The sequence below is a fragment of the Schistocerca cancellata genome, chromosome 7 (genome assembly GCF_023864275.1).
Source record: "Schistocerca cancellata isolate TAMUIC-IGC-003103 chromosome 7, iqSchCanc2.1, whole genome shotgun sequence".
Taxonomy (NCBI): Eukaryota; Metazoa; Arthropoda; class Insecta; order Orthoptera; family Acrididae; genus Schistocerca; species Schistocerca cancellata.
This window is the reverse complement of record NC_064632.1, coordinates 125,586,879-125,600,790: the sequence shown is the minus strand read 5'-3', so window position 1 is coordinate 125,600,790 and position 13,912 is coordinate 125,586,879.

Genomic DNA, 13,912 nt, shown 5'->3' with positions numbered 1-13,912 from the left:
ATGCCAGACAAATATAAAGAAACTCTTGGAGATGCTTGAAACTCATCCCGAAAGAACCCTGCATAGTGAGCTTAATACAGTCATGAGCTGACTGAACAAAGTAGCAGAAAACTGCTCGAAGAAAATCTTAGATCAACCTCACGACATTTAAAATATATGGGAACAGTCCAGCCGAAAAAATGGCACTAGGCAAGAGTTTCACAGGTAGTGAGTGATAGAAGCTTTCAAGTTATAGAATAAGCGTAGCCAGAACCAGAGAAGCGCAATAGGACTGGAGGCCAATATCATGATAATGTCCGACAAGCCCTAAAATGATACTGAGACACAACAACAAGAAGCCCAGCCTTCAATGAAGGCAGCACGTCTGATATCTTTAAAAAAATGAAAGAGAAGTAAATGGTTAAAAACAGTAGTCTTCTGTTATCGCATACAGTACAATGTGGTACCGCTGAAGATCAACCTATTGTCTATGAAGCTGTAACCTTCGAAACACTGAAATAATTTCTGTTTCGTTATCAGTTAAGTTGTCCTTTCACTGTAAGTCCTTCCAAGCAGTCTTCTCTACTGGGATCCGCGCAGCTCGTTGGTGTACTGCTACTCGATGAAGAACTACATGTCAGTTATAAGTATTATGTGATTTCAGCTCTTATGTGTGCTCCAAAATTCCCCCATTCCCCATTCCCTCTGTGCACAGCTACTTATTGAGTGCATTTTGCACGAAGTGACTTCATTGCATTCAGGACACCCAACATAATTTAAAGCATATATGGTAATATGTGATTTATGCTGGGTATCAGGGCAAGAGGGAATCTGATGTAATTAAATTATGGATATAGCAACCAAGAAAGACCACTCATTGACTGCGTCTACACGTTGTAGAGTGCCACTTACGCAGCTGCCTCACTGTGGAGCCGCAAAGTCCCATGCCACTGGGAGGAGGACTGGCTGGGTATGGCTGATGAAGCCCACTACCTGGCTGAGATGAGCCTCATTCCCGCCAGCGAGGCAAGATAAAGTCATCATTTGCGTCCTGATTAGACACTGGCCATTGATACATGTATTCCTCTTTAAGAGAGTTAACTTGGTCAGTGGGTGGGGTTTGTCGTATGAATACTTTCAACAGCTGAAAGCAAGAGGAGATTTCTCAGGAGTTGATCTAATTATGGACAAAAAAATAGGAATGCAGCCGAATAACTTAGTGAACGTGATATCGTATCCAGATAATCACGAATCCCACACCTACGTTATGTTAGTACAATAGGCTTCCAGCTCTGTAGATCATTAGGAGATGTAAATAATAAAGGTTGAGCTAGAAGAAATTAGTTATTGCATCAAAAGAGGCAGAAATGTAATTGTGGAGGGGGCAAGAATTCGACAGTATGAAAAGCATGAGAGGGAAAAATTGTAGAACAACAGGAACTATGCGAAAATTATTAAAGAGAAAGTCACCTGCTAAAATTTGCACAGAAATCAGTTGAATGTGGGTTAAAAAACGTGAAAGGAGGATGTATATCTTCTAGAAATCTGGAGATTCAGACTGCTTCAGATGGGTTATGTGTGATAATACAGATGTTTAGGAACCAGATTTTAACTTCGTATAGGAGTGGAAGGATTATCAGAAAGGTAAGAAATGAAGGAAATCGGTTCTAAAAAAGTTAAAAATTCTTCGGTGTCTATTGTTTCAAAGGGAACCTTAGGCATCCACCGACTGAGTAAGGAGGAAATATAGCAAAAAAAGGCGAATGGTTAGTTTTGAGAGATGAAATACTGAGATAAGCGTAGTATCAAATGGAGAAAAAGACACAGTGCCCAGAACAAATCCTTTGATACTGAATTTTACTCACGACAGAGGAAAATATCAAAATATAGAAAATTAAGCCGTCAGATGTGAACACACAAGGCTAAAAATAATGGAGAAGAAATTCAAAGCCTGACCTTGTAAACGATAGATTCTACACATAGGAAAATTTAAGAAAACTTTGAGGAAAACTGTATGACGCCAGCGAATACCTGGAGCTCAGTTTGCAAGACAGTATGAAGCAGGTTCAAATGGCTCTGAGCACTATGGGACTCAACTTCTGAGGTCATTAGTACCCTAGAACTTAGACCTAGTTAAACCTACCTAACCTAAGGATATCACACACATCCATGCCCGAGGCAGGATTCGAACCTGCGACCGTAGCGGTCTCGCGGTTCCAGATTGCAGCGCCTAGAACCGCACGGCCACTTAGGCCGGCATGAAGCAAAGGAAGAAAGACTGAAACTGGGACACAGTGTATAGATAGGTACAACAAAGGGTACCAACTTGGAGTGAATATTATCGAAAGGAAAGATGAATTGCCTTAGGATAAGTAGGGACATAGTACACAGTTAGCAGACTAATGCTGAAGTACAGAAGATGTACAATTGAGAACACCAATAGCAAAAATTTGTTAACAGAGAATATAAATTTTGAAGGCAGATTGTCTTTTCTGAAGGTATTTGTCCGTAGTCTAGCGTTCTAGAAGAGTAATCGCTGACGATAAAAATTTCAGGGCGGAAAAGAATAGATTGTTTTGAAATGAGGTATTCGAAGAGGGTGCTGAAGATCAAATGGATGGTACGCATGGCTTAGATGGGGGAACTCAATCGAACTGGTGGGGAAATAACTTTATGACAAAAAGTGAATAAAAGGCGGGATCCGTTGATACGATGTGACATAAAGCTTCGGGGGTCATCAGACAGGTAATAAAGGGATGTGTGAGTGTGGACATGAAGGGTGGAGGGGATGTAAAATTGTGCAGGTAGGTTTAGTCTTCAGCACAATAAGTGGACTCAGATGAACGTCGCTTGTCATAGTTATGAAGAAGCGAAGGGGCTCTCACAGGAGAGGCTAGTGTGGCGAGCTGCATGGCGACATTCTTCAGGCAGGAGACCTTAAGAGCAAAAGCTGTGCCACAGATTGATTCTCTAATAGTTCCCTGAAATTCATAACAAAACAGTGGATGAGGCTAAATAGACACAGCCTTACACGAAAAAAATTCTGTCCCCTACATTCTGGTAGTAGTGGCGACTGAATGTAAGTAATATAGGAACTGTTCTTACATCTCCACGAACAGTAGATTCATTAAACTTTATCATTCAACACACTATCATTATCCCACTCTTCTGTAAATTCGTTGTCGGTTCTTACTGTCATATCACATGGTAACACGTTTACCGTCATTTGGCTTGTTACGTTACCCATCTCCTTTTCTGAAAGCCGGCCGGGATGGCCGAGCGGTTCTAGGCGCTACAGTCTGGAACCGCGAGACCGTTACGGTAGCTGGTTCGAATCCTGCCTCGGGCATAGATGTGTGTGATGTCCTTAGGTTAGTTAGGTTTAAGTAGTTCTACGTTCTAGGGGACTGATGACCTCAGAAGTTAAGTCCCATAGTGCTCAGAGCCATTTGAACCATTTTTTTCAGAAACATTCGGTAATTATCACTGTGCCACAGAGGCCAAATCTGAGTGAAGTTAAACTGAAGGTGCATGGGAGATTATATCCGAAAGACTTAGTCTAAGGATTGGTCATAAAAATATTCATGAATCTTCCGTCTGCCACCCGACCCACCCTTACATTAAACTTTCGACTGAACAAAAGCCCTCGTTGGTTTAGCAATAGAGACAGTCTGAGATACAACTGCCATTCCGTCGCTCCAAACTTAGTGGCCGTTTATTCCTGCTAGTTCTTCATTACACTAATAATACTAACTTACCTCAACTGGATCCTCGCGTGGTGGATCAACGAATTCCGTCTCTGGTTCCTTGGCAGTAATCTCAGCTTCCACAGTCACTTTACAATCGTCATCCTGAATCGGTGGAATTTCTTCCGGCACAAACGTCACGTTGAAGCGCCCAATGACACGGACCTGTGGGTGGTTTGACCTTATCATCACTGACTCAGCTACAAAGGCAGATATCTAACACTTAAAAAACCTTAGACACTAACTTTCTTAAATAGATTTTATATTAAGTAAGCATCACTATGTGTAGGTTGTAATAAAAGTGAATAACGGTGCCACAGATGTCTGTCAAAAAGAGAGGTATCACATATGGTAGAGAACTGAGAGGTCCATAAATGTAAAGGTGTGAGAACGAATTACGTGTAGGTTGACGTGAAATCTGGTAAGGCAACGAGGAATAGTTAATTGGGCACTTGTAAGTAAAAATTGTTAATATACGCAGAAGATGGAATATAAGAAGCAGGTAATTTCGTACGCAGTGCTTGGTGCACACAGCGATACAAAATGATTGTACTATGCAGAAGAATGAAACCAGCTAAGAGAGTGATGATCTAACAACATGAGGCATTGTCTGTGATCAGTGTGGTATGCAATGTTTGTGTTGGTTGCAATGTATCATCATCAACGACACAATATTTAATCTGAAAAGGTATTATCCGACGTCTCTCTAGCAGCGCAACTGTGGCAAGGCGCACAAGTATGTGGAAAGTGACTGCTATGTCAGCCACCATGAAAGAAGCGTGCCTGAATGAGACGTAACATCCCATCGTTGACGAGGTCATTATTAAACTCGGTCTAGATATGGGAATGGACGACGGGTGATACAGCATGTGTGCTTTCCCACTGGATGCATCCTTGCTGTAGCTTGACAGAACAAGCGAAACCCATACATAATACTGATCACACAACTTTCCGTCTCCTGCTAAGTTATTCATTTACACTGATTAAGTCCTTGAAGTGGACACTGGTCACACATAATACTCTCCTGCGGCTAAGAAGCGCAATATTCTAGCAAAGACTATTACACATGTCCTATATCGCAGATAGTTTTCTTCGGATTACGTGATTATAAAGTTCGTTGTAGAGTTTGCCTCTGAGACGTTGCTCAGCCTGTGACAAGAGTGAATCGACAACGCTGTTACACCCACATTTTAAACAGTTCAGCCACGAAGGCCGACTATTACGCTGAGCAGAAAACCAAATTTATGCCTGATTCATTTTTATAAATTTCTATCTACTAAAGAAGTCGTAATCAATACTAATCATCTTTAACTTGGGTATTAACAATGATCAATACCGCTTTGGACTTAGAAACTGGATGGCATATGGTTCAGTTCTGCTAGTAAGTCTGTCATAAGCTGTACCGAGATGACTACGCCACCCTTCATCCTCTCATTATGGCTTGTGCCATTCATTCCACTTGGCCTTTGCCAACTGCTCTTACGCTCTTACAATTTTTTGTACTGTTACATTCTACTCATCCCGATATTGTGCATTAAGAACCTAATTGCAAGATCACGTGAGCCTCAACATTAGAACAATCGTCGGCAGTATCACAACAGGGCAAAACAGACCCCACGAAAGTGTAACTGAAGCACTCTGTGTGGGAGGTAAGTTTGAAGGTAGATGAAGAGTTCCCGTTGAGTGCCCTTTGTGTATGTCACAGAATATTTCATAAGTTCGTTTCGAACTTTTACGAGGAGTCGAACCATCGTACCCGTTATGAAGCTTAATATACTGATGTAATAGTTATTCCGTTTCTATCGTCTATGTTAAGTGGTACATTCACCTTCTCGTCGGCAACAATCCTTGTGGTGTTATAATTCCTTCTGTGCACTTTACCTGTCCCCTACTCCTACATAACATGTTAATTTATGGTATTTACACTCATTTGTTTCCCGCTCTTGGCTTCACATCCCATGACATATCCGAATCAAGGGAGTATTTGAACTAACAGATTTGCCTAACGACGCTTACACAATTACAGATGTGCATCACAGTTTTTCGCTTCAATACTTTTAGGTCTTCGCAGTAATATCTCTGTTTAGTGCGTGTTGGCAAGACGATTCTGCGCATCTGCAGTCTACTTTTACTGTACAGGGAGGCGGGTAGCCGACGTCATCTGTTCTTTCCATAAAATGGCTAAGGTCGCAATCCACTGGTAGCAACAAGTCAAATTAAGCTTATTTGCAGGCAACAGAAGTCCAAAATTGTTGCAGACGTATGCTTGAGCAAAGAATTACATCTTTCTGAAAGACACAAGCTAAATAAAGATGTATTTCCGCAAGAAACCGCAACTTCGTGAGTTGGTTAAGTCAAAGGACTTGCAATCAGAATGGCTGTTAATTTCACTTTTGCCACCGGTATTTAAGTTTTCCACGTTTTCGTAAATCGCTTAACAGAGTTGTCGTCGTAGTCACGTTAATACTGAGACAACCGATGTCAGTCTACCTCGGCCCACAATTGGAAATCGCACTACGTATACAACGCCTCGTTACAGTCCGAACGTCAGCCACTAACCTTACACGTTTACCTCGAGCTTACTACACTGACGGACAGAAGACCAGCAGTAGAGTTCGGTCAGTTGTGAATCACCAAGACTGTCGTCTATAATCGGGGCATCTCAAGATCTTATACACTGACATGTGTCACGCTAGTGATATTCCGAACTCATGGCAGTGTTACAATTGAAGCTCACTGCATCTCCGTAGTATTATTGCGTTCCAGCTTAAGTTTACTCTAACGTCCTGTAACCAATGGCCGTTAGTATTACTGGATTGTAATAAAGTGAATCCCTTGTATAGTCCTTCATATAAATATGATGAATGAGTCGGTTTTAAAGTCATGAAGCCATGTCTGGAGCGAAAGAGATTCTAAAACAAAAATCACGAAGAGTGGGTGATTCTGCAATGTATGCAATGGACGTGTAATTGGCTTTCCTCTGCTGTCGCCATGTCAGGCCGTTTCTTCCTGCTAGCTATTCAAGGTAGTAATGGCACTGACTTACCTCAGTACGGCCCTCCTGCGGCACATCCTGCAATTCTATCTTTGGTTTCATCGCGAAAATTTCTGGTTCAGCACACATTTCGCAAGTGTGATCCTCAGAACGTGGAATATCTCCAGCCACCTCTTCCTCGCCGAAGTCCCAAGTAAAATCGACCTGTGGGAAATTTGAGATTATCATCACTGACTCAGCTAGAATGGCTCGTGTCTTAAGGACAGTTATCTTTAGACAACTGACTCAGCATTCTTAAATGGATTACATATCAAATAAGGAGGCCTTAACTATAGGATGCAATGAACACAAAATACAATGCTTTTAATGTATATTAAAACTGTAAAGATAAGGGCAGGTTAGAATAGAAGCAGCAGAGGATTGCCCATACAGTGCGTTGACCAGTTTACGTCAGTTATTGTACTAGGGAGTCACGTATCAATGTGTATGTTGTTCTTCGTCTTCCTTCTTCAATTTTATCGTTAATCTTCCCACCACACAGTTATATCCTTGTACGCAACCTTAGATTTAACTATGGGTTTTGTAAAAAGTTGAGTATAGTATTAATAGTCTGTAATATTGAATCCGTCACATTGTTCTTCATGTAAATTTGAGTGTCACTTGTAGTCTCTCGTGCGCTGAAAGCGTCTATGGAGGTTGAGCGTTTCTCAGTAATATAATCTGGCAGAGTAGCTGAATCCGCAGTGCATCTGAGATACAAACTGCTTGTTTTTCATGGCAGTAATAGTAATGACTTACATCAAGGGGCTGCTCGTGTTTCTTCTGTCGTCTCTTCCTGCGGTTGCGAGCTTGTGCAGGGAGCTGGCCGTCGTAGGCAACAACCGGTGGAATTTCTTCTGCCACATTTTGCACCTTGAAGCGCCCAAATACACCAACCTGTGGGAGTTTAGTTTTTTCCATAATTAATTCAGGCAAGACGTCATTGACGTGGCGTATATAAAAGTTTAGATATCTGACCTGTAATAATTAAATAGATTATACATTAAATAAGCAGCCCAAAAGTGTAGCTTTTAAAGAATTTGAACGAGGTGCTATTCATCTGTGCTAAAAGTTAAGTTATCGAATAAGGTACAGAAGTGAGAGGTACAAGAGCGAAAATTCGAGAAAAGATGTTTATGGAGCACACTTAGTGGAGTTAAGTGTAGTTTGATTCGACTCCTGCTAAGGTACCCTGGAACAGTTAACCAGGCACTGGAAAGGTGAAACTGTGAAAATATGCAATGCTTAGAATAGAGGAATCAGCTTATTGCCGACGTAGGGTGACATGATTAAATCAACTGAATTCCGATTCTGGAAGACTACAGGGGGATTCTACGACAGCATTGTTATCTTTTGTTTAAGGGTCTCCGCACTCTATGACCCTCTGCAACGTCTCCCTATGGTGTGTTGCAGCTACTTATCTCCGTATCAACTATTTTTTCAATATCTAAACCTTCTCCTGCACGATGTCTTGGAAAGCGTCACAGACATTGGAACTGTAATCTACGTTACATCACTCAGGCATGCCAACATTTTTACGCAATGGATTCGTACTACTTCCCCAGACTACTGCACACAAATTTCGATTTCGTCTTTTTTTTTTTTTTAACGATGGCATACATTTATACCAGTGTATGGAACTGCTTACTTTTATGCACAGGTACTCAAACTAACACTCGGACGTATCTTGTGTGCTGGACGTAAGGTATCACGTCGAAAGCCCTTGCGAGACCTCGTAGGACTGAATTAACTGTTAACCTTCGTTTTTCATTTGGTGAAGGTCGAGCTCCGAAGAACTGTATTACATGTCAAACGAGTGATACATTCGGAACCTCCAGCAATGTTACAGTGGAAGCTTACTGAACAAGAACTACAATTGCGTATCACCTTACATTTACCTTAGGTTCTTGTAAAACAGTGCACGATAGTCCTATTGGATTGTAATCAGATGCATTTCTTATTTAGTTCTTCTTCTACAAACGGAAGAGTTATCCGGAAGAGTAATAGATTCCGCAAAGGTTACAATTTGAACTTTATTTTGTCGTTATTCGTTCTTGTTCTCTCTTATACTTTCTTCGTGTTTACTTTACGTAGTTGTACTGATGTTGACTTACCTGTGCACAGCCGTCCTTCAGCGGATAGTCCACACTCTTCTCCCCATCCTTAATACGACTGGCGGATTCCGGGTTCCATTGACAGGGAAATATCTCGAAGACAGACGGTACTTCTGCCACCTTCTTCTTTCTCAAGCGAGCATGCACCTGAAAGTGTGGGTGGTTTATTTTTACTAATACGACTCACACGGGATGTCGGGTTTCTAATAAATGTGAATATTTTAGTCACTTGTCCTACCAGGTTGGATCAGATTTTTATAAAGAAAGCAGTCCATAGGTGTGACGTTTAGAATGTGAAGTGTGGTGGTACGTACGGCGGTTATAAATTAAGAGATCAAATAAGTTAGAGAACTGACAGCTACAAAGTGAGAAGGTGATGTAAGATTTTTATGGAAAGAGATAACCAGAATAATAGGAACGTTAATGTCACTACTGCTAGAGCATTCTGTAATATTTAATCAGACACTTCAAAGGAAAAAATTGTATGTATTCAAAAAATTTTGAAACATGTGAAGCAAAATTGCATAGATATGTACACGAAACATCTAGTGAAATATGAAGGCCAGAATATGCCAGACTGAATCGAATACGCGACCTTAGACGTTCTGTGAGTTTGGAAGGTAGGAGATGAGGTATTGGCGGACGTACAGCTGCTAGGACGGGTCGGTGGTCATGTTTTGTTAGTTTCGTCGATGAGCACGTGACCGCGAAATTCAAAGTTCCCGAGTTCGAGTCACGGTGCTGCACACAATTTTAATTTTCCACGAAATTTCAGATATGTGGGCAGTTATAAACATAAAAGGTTGTAAACGAAAATGTAGCTTTATGGTGATAATACTACCCTAAATCCTCTGCTGAATCAGATTGAGTTAACATTACATCCAGTACGGTTGTTAATAACATATACATCAGAGGCTCTGATAGATTATTTGTTGCAAGAAAAGTACTATTTCTCAAAGACAGCATGCCGCTGTCGCCAGCGTTGTAACTGATGGTGATGTTGCGTATAGAAACTGCGTCCTAGTACAGCGAACTTAAGTGTATAGTTTTCTTCCCCCAGACCGTTAACATCTGCATACACGTAATACAATACACAGACTCCGTAAAAACAGAGATTGTGTAAATGATAGTTATATTTGCGTCGATGCGCTAAAATGACGATTGCAAAAATATGTCTCTCCTGTTCATGAATCCCAAAGTGCGAAAATAGAAAATATGGGTAATATATGACATAAGGAAACGTTAGTGGGTCTAGGATGCGGGAATGTATAGCCGAAATGATTAGGGCGACACTAGCGATAAGCGGTAAATCTCGGTCGAGCCCCGTTCGCGTACAGGTTGTCATGTCACAGTAATAAAGCAAAAAGAAGAAGGCTAAATGTATTCGAAATTTGTGAATCTAGTTCGTAATTTTAGTGTTTTCTTTTCATCAGTTCAGTTTACTAGCTTACTTCCAAACATTAGTGTTGTTACTATTAATTATCAATGTTTATCAGTTCTTTATGTAAGCAGGTATAGCTATGACGGTGATCCGAAAACCACAGGAAAGTGAGCGGCCAGTCTTATGGGGCTGACGAACACGAAGGTGTATGTGTGCTTCGATCCACATTTATTTCACTGTCGCTATAAATGTATTGACAACAGGGTGCAGTGAGTGTGTTCTAAACAAGGAGCTGTCCTTTGGCGATCACTTCACTTCGACTGGAGAAGCTACGACAGTCTTGCCGAGTCCAGAAACCGATACAGTGAGATTCAGTGTGGTGTTGCGGCAGTGACGATATCAACTTTGAATGTAACTGGTCTTTCGAGTCACTGTGGGGCTTTTCATAGACCTTGGAGTTGCTCAATGCTCACCTTCTCCATGTCCACTTTACGGTCATTATAGACTTCTGTCGAACGCGCTTTCTTTGATTTGTCCCCAAAACCATGTGTCTTCCTCCTGCAGGGAAGACACACACAGCATAAAATGCTGTATAGCACCTGCGAACACAAAAGAACGTTACAACACGTGTGATTCAGAGTTTATACATTAAGTCAGAACTTCGTGGGTCAGTAAAATTTTGGTAGAATGCGTATGTGAAAATCAAATATCGCACATCTGAATTTACACCTCACACAGGCTTTAGCGTGCAGATGACTTCCCTGTGCCTCAATACTACAACGTGGAATTCCCATAACTCTGATGATGAAGAAACTTTATCCGTTCTATGCTACTTTATAAACTACGTTTTCGGCTCGCACAGTTTTACGCTTCTTCGTTCCAGGTTAACAAATCTGTGATATGGTGGAATATGGAATCCTCACACGTGATTGCGCAGCGTCGAATAGCGCTTATGCAATATATGATATCTTTCTCTTGAGTAAACATCCTGCACTGTTGTAATACAGATGCTAAAACTAACAGGGTGTAAAAAATTGAACAAGATAAATTATTGTAAACGATAAATACTATTAAGTTGTCCGCTGCGTGGAGTACAAGAAGGTAACTCATAAATATTAAATGGAAATTGGACTGTATGTTAGTTGTTGTGCTTGACAACTAGATTTTTCTTACGACTGCAGTGCCCCTATTCCATCACTAGTCATAGTATCTGAGCATATCCTGTAACCACCGTTTCAGCTGAAAGAGCTAAAGTATATGCTAAAGTCCACGACGGACTCATTCCTTGGAGTGGACCATAATCACTGTCCTGCACTGTGTAACCCGCCAAATCGTGCGTAGACAATATTTCTACAACCTTTGAAAGATATCTGGCTGGGACCTTTCTTCCTCACTGAACAATTCAAATAATGCTTCCAGCTCTTTGACCAAGAGCAACGCCGGAATTACAACGTCGTCTTGAGCCAGAAGAACACTTGAAAGTTTTATTAAGACCCATTTGATCCTGGTGTTGACTGATCGTCTAGCCAACCCAGCACTCAGTCAACGCCAGGATCACATAACATAAACGACATTGCAGGTTGAGACAACTGGAGAAATCGCTCATGGTAGAGCACGCGCTGTGTTAGACCGACCACATAGTAAAATTAATCGACAGTGAGGTTCTGGCTGTAGAAAATAGCTATCACACCCGGTTATTCAGAGAAGTTATAGTAATACGCAAACACGAGACTAGAGTTCAACAAGAGAGAACAAATCCTCAAGGTAAACGGATCCTGGACTTCCGTGTTGCAGCGTATGAACGTTCCAAAAGCAAGAGAAGAAGCGCGCCGGAAATGACCGCAGAGAAGCACTAGGTCGTTGGCGAGCCAGTTACGTATTGTCTGCTGTCGCGAGCTCGGCTCCAGTCCACCACCGGCAATGGAGGTTGAAGCTATGACAATGTCAGCCACTCCTACTGGCGAAACATCAGAAAAATCATCAGACAAACGTCGGCCGAAGAGTCCGAGCAAGAAGCCAACAGGCAGCTTGTCAACAAGTGGCGATGAAAGCCTTAAAAATTTTGAAGTGTGTTAAGTTCATATTTTGACACTGTACTGTATCGTAGTAACACTAACACGATGCTTCTTTTGGTTATACGTAATAGAAGAACACTTAACTTTTGTGTTGTTCTATGTTGATGTCATATTGAAGTTGGAATTAGTGCTCTTATTAAATGAGTCTTCAGGGGTTTAGTATGTGCACTGAAGATGGTCTCACAGTGACTAAAGTTGGTTTGCTGTAATAAATTATATAAAACGTCTTACGAGCATTGCTGCCGAGTCCGCAGCTCGTGGTCGTGCGGTAGCGTTCTCGCTTCCCGCGCCTGGGTTCGCGGGTTCGATTCCCAGTGGGGTCAGGGATTTTCTCTGCCTCGTGATGACTGGGTGTTGTGTGATGTCCTTAGGTTAGTTAGATTTAAGTAGTTATATGTTCTAGGGGACTGATGACCATAGATGTTAAGTCCCATAGTGCTCAGAGCTGCCGATATTATTGTTCTCGTATTCTTAATTCCAACTATGCCTCTCGTATCCTGATGTCTTGATGTCTCTTCCCCACAAAAGCTGCTCTGTTGGAGCCTTTTCGTTACGCTCGTCAGCAGATGCCTGGATTTCTGCTTAATACTGCATGACGAATTAAGATCAGATAATTTCCCTAATGTTCCGAGGACGAACCGACAGCAAGAGACATAAAATTCTTTCCTATCAGTTTTTCGAACAACAACAGAGGAAAGTGGCACCCTTTCAAAACATAATGGAAAATACACTAGCCGTGGTGCTAGAAACGGATCCAGCGCACATATCCTAGTACACTTTCTTCAGTGTATTAAATGTGACTGATCTCTCTGTCCCAAAATCAACATGGTACTTCGTTACAGGTTAACGACTCTGTTACGTACTGAATAACGGAATCCTCACAAATTATTCCATAACGTCAACTAGCGCTTAAGGATACAGGGTACCTTTCCGGCTCAATGTTATGTAAAAATCTACACCTTTTTCTATCAGGCACTGTTTATAGTATGAATGTTTTACAGATTTTTTGTTGACAACAGGTAATGCAGCAGACTTTCTAAACAAATTAGAAGTATTTTAGTGTTTTTGAACCTGCTTAGGATTATTATAAAAATTACAAAGAAATTGGTGCAGTTTTATTTCCTAATTTCTTCCTCAAATTGAGGTACCATTTAATGCTATGTTATACATTTGAAGAAGACCAAATTTTTACCAGATGCGCATGACTGATGACTGAGGTTCTAGACCTATTTAATTCAACCTATTATAAATATAGCAAGGATAAAAAAAATCGCATCTTACTTTTTAATTTCTATAGCTTTTTCCGTGATAAAAATGTTATTTTTCTATAATTTATCTGATTCTGCAATAAAGCTTAGGTTACTACATAAGTATGGACTATTGCAAGTTACAGGAAAAAATTAGAGCTATGCTTTATAAACTTCAGGAAATATTTGTACCTGTATTCTCAAAAATACAACTTGCAGAAAATTGCGAATAAAGATATGAGTAAAATTAAACTGTGCCTCAGAACATTCCTGAAGCATAGTCTTCGTCCTGCAGCAATTCTTCATCTTCAAGCTTCCTCTTGGCATTCCTTTTAG